Genomic DNA, 4,341 nt, shown 5'->3' on the forward strand with positions numbered 1-4,341 from the left:
TGCTAGAAAAATACACAAAAATTTAAAAAATTGAATTGTAGCGGCAAGCTTTGAGGCGCGGTAGAAATCACAGCAGTGATGGGCTAATGTTTGTGACCTTTGTTAGAATACGGCTGTTAATCAGCTGATCACAAGTGTATGTATAAAATGATTTTTATATTAACGATCCTAATCCAGTTTCCAATGAATTTTAAATGTGCTCTGTGATATTTTAATATACCTTACTTTGTACCTTTGTTAACAATAAAGGTTTAATAAGAACAATTTTTTGTACATTCATTTGAATAAGACGTTTTTGGGTAAGAAATTACGTTTTTTTCAGACCAAGAGGAACGTTTTGTCCTGCCGAAGACCTGGCAACACTAGTCATGACCAAGAATGATAGAATACCACGGTGGAGAGAATACAGAAGGTGGCGCCGATGGCAATACCGCTAATCGGCTCTCAGTGAATTTTACATAATCAGCTGATTTCCTGATGTGCTGAGTCAATACTTTTAAGTATCCAATACTCTTGATACTCGGTACCGAAACATTTAGGTTTCGAATAAAAGCGCACATAGGTAAAAAATATGGAAAAAACGCTTATCAAAACCCGAATGTAGCAGCCAATAGAGCTTTTAATACTGATTCAAATGAAAGATGTATATATGTTGGTTCGAGGCCATAATACAGAGAAACTCTTACTTGTTTGAAGCATTTTTGTTCCAGCTGATTCGGACGATATCATTTTTGTAGGCTTGGGGCAGATTCAGTAACCAGTTAGCGGCAATTTTCGAATCGGTATTAGGGTTGCCAGATTCTGAAACGAAGAAAGGAGTACATTTCTATTTTCGATAGAAAACAAGCAGTACAACACATAAAAAAGGAGTACAATTTTTTTTATTGTTTTCTGCAATTTATTATTACAAATTACCATTAATTAGTACAACAAACAAAAATATCTTAGATATGTTTTTCAAAGCAAAAATAAATACCAAGAATAAATAACTAAACTCTACAACATAATTCCGGACTCTTCCTGAACGTATGGCCATTTTACAACACTTTTTTCAACTTGCAATTTTGTATGTCCAGACCACCATTTATACTATAAATTTAGCAAAGCTATTTATGTCAAATTCTAGATATCAACCTAGTCTAGATATCAACCTCGTTGTAGGCATCATATGCAACTAGAAGACTCTACATGTCGCCCCGCCAGAAGAAGTTAAATATTGCGCCTAAATATAGGCACTATTTACATACGCTACAGCGGAAATGGACGACAAGCCATTTCTTTAAATGAAATTAACTCCTGCTATATGTATGTATGCATGTGCTATATGTATGTATGCATGTACTAAACGTGTATGTTTATACTAAACGTGAGCAAACAACATTTTGTTTGCATAGTCTTCTGTTCTCTTTTCCCTGCATGTTGAATTATTTTAATATATATTGCAAAATTTTGTACAGATAAAGGACCATTTTATTTTTCAAAAAACCTTGTGCGACAGTTATTATTTTACAACCTGTTTATGATAAAATATTAATAGCTGGAAAAAGGGGTTTAAAAGAAGTACAAAACTAATAAAGGAGTACATTTCCAGATATTTTTTTTTTGGAGTACAAGGGAGTACATTACAATGAAAAGGAGTACGTTTACTCCCAAAAGCAGTACGTCTGGCAACCCTAATCGGTATCGGTTTTGTTGACGTATGATATGAAATATTTGTTCGTCAACAAGTGCGATATCGATCCGAAACTTGTCGCTAACTGGTTACAGAATCATCCACCCCCTCCCCCGGATATCGGGTACCGATAAGGAAGTATACGGTTGCCAGACGTACTGATTTTATCAGTACAGTACTGATTTTTCAACTCTTGTACTGATTTTATTCATTTCTTCAATCAGTACGCTAATGTCCTGATTTTTCAAAATTTGTACTGATTTGTACTGAATTTTCAATTCAAACAAAAAACTTTAGGATTTTCTTAAGGTTTTTACATAACGTTGTAACTTCCTTAGACTGTACTGTAAAAAGTAAGAAGATAATTTATTCATAGTTGACATGTTTGATATGCCCAAGAAGTTAATACAAAATAAAATGTCAATCGTGTTATGGGCATATCGCCGTGTCGTTACGTACCAGTTGCGATAATGGGTTTGATCCACAAGCTACTCGAAGCAACTTCCAGTTACACATACGCGTTCCACAAGTAAGTTTTAGAGTTTCTTTGATACACTCTCACAGTTGGAACTTTGTTCGAGTTTTTCTACAAGTAGCTTGTGGAACAAACCTAATATCGAGGGCTTATATTCAATAGCCTCTATCTGCAATTTTCACAAAAAAAACAACTTTGTGATGTTAGAACCCATCTGGGCCTTATTTGTCATCACTGGTGTTAATTATGACTTTGCAATTTAAAAGTATATTCTTCTGTCAAGCGTAATACAAGGTCAGCATTAACATCACCGACAGTTAAGTCTTGGGTGGATTTTTATATTAGAATCTCATTTTTGTGAAAAATGCAGATAAGAGGGTATTGAATATAAGCCCTCGATATGTTGGAGGTTTAATTATTTAAAAAGAAGGCTGACGTTTTTGTGTCGGGTGTTGCTAGTTATCTCGAAAATAACTTTCAGTTTGATAACAACAAATTTGAATAATCGAATGGCTTTTGCCTATAACTTACAATTTTTTTTCACAATTTACTTACATTGTAAAAGAGCTTTGCATACAAGATATAGAGTTAGATAATCTTTTTAGCGAATTCTTAGTCTTTCAAAGTTTTTGTGTTGTTGAGAAAATTAACTTAAGCCATGAGGAATTATAGATGAAGTCCTTAAATATTGGTACTTTTCCACAGTTTGAAAAAATATGTAACTGAAATGATCTTAAGTATAAAGTTTTCTTCCTGGCGCAAAGAAAGAAACCGGCTTCTAATTAAAAATTTTTAAAGTGAACTTCATATTAAAAGTATTTTTAAAATGAAAAATATAGAATTCTTCGACTATTTAAACAAGATGGAAATGATCTCATTATTGCTATTCAAAAAATGTCGTAAATATAAAATACTGTGTATAATGATGTGTACACCCATGTTAAAATGAATAACACTTTTCTTATGAACTATATTTTATTTGTATATCAAATTATTGTTAAAAACTACTACTCTGGCGTTTTAAAGTATTATCTGATACTTACATACATTCATAATTTTGCTTTGAGAAAAAAATGTACTGAACAGTACTGATTTTTTTAGCATGAAAAAGTCTAACGTACTGATTTCGCGCATAAAAAATCTGGCAACCCTACGGAAGTATTGGGTACCGAAACCTTTTTTTAAGTATTGTGTACCGACAATTCAGCACATCAATAGACAGCAGTTTTATTTGCCGCTCTCAGTTGTCACCCAGCAAAAAACACGATTACCACAGAATCGAAAGTGGAAACGAGCTAGGCGATGGGAATCGCTTACCCTTTCGCTTCAGGAAGGCATTATTTGAACATGGGCATGTCATTGGCGGTAAGCCCTTACCCGCAGCATTACCTTCAAACGAAGGGAGAACACATGGATAAACAGAATCCAGAGAAGCGAACAAAGAATGCCTTACAGAGAAGCTAATGTAGAATGCCTAGATAAGTACATACTTATTTATATTAAATTGAAATCAGAAAATGTCGTAAAAGATCAAATTAATTAAAATTTTTATAAATGAGTTTTTATACAAACATATGGATGTATTTGGGTATTTAGATTTTACTTAAAAGTCGGTATGTACGTACATGCCTATTTCATTAGGCTTAAATTGTACTTCCTCACTCTTGTACTTCACTTCCTTTACTGACTTCAACTTCGCTGCAAATTGAACAAAGCAAAATAAGATTTTTATGCGAGACAAATTTCCACAGAAACAAACGGTAGAAAGAGATTTTTTGGATATTCATTCTATTTTTCAGCTGACTACGATGCAGCATTCTACTTTGCATTCCCCGAAATGAAGCAAAGAAGCGAAATAAAAAAAATACTGTATGACATTCTACTTTGCATGCCCTGAAATGAAGCAAAGAAGCGAAACAAATAAAATATTGGAGGACATTCTACTTTGCATTCCCTGAAATGAAGCAAAGCAGCGAATTAAGAAACAAATATTATAGGACATTCTACTTTGCATTCCCCAAAATGAAATAAAGAAGCGAAATAAATAAAATATTGTAGGACATTCTACTTTGCATTACCGACCATGCCTAAAAGAAACAAAAAAAATCGAAGGCACTATAACGCTATGCCTTCTAGAACACGTTACCACTAAAAGCGATTACCGATTTTTTGCTGGACAATTCTACGGTGACGT

Source organism: Rhagoletis pomonella, unplaced genomic scaffold (genome assembly GCF_013731165.1).
Source record: "Rhagoletis pomonella isolate Grant_MI unplaced genomic scaffold, Rhpom_1.0 Rhpom_scaffold_00003, whole genome shotgun sequence".
NCBI classification, from domain to species: domain Eukaryota; kingdom Metazoa; phylum Arthropoda; class Insecta; order Diptera; family Tephritidae; genus Rhagoletis; species Rhagoletis pomonella.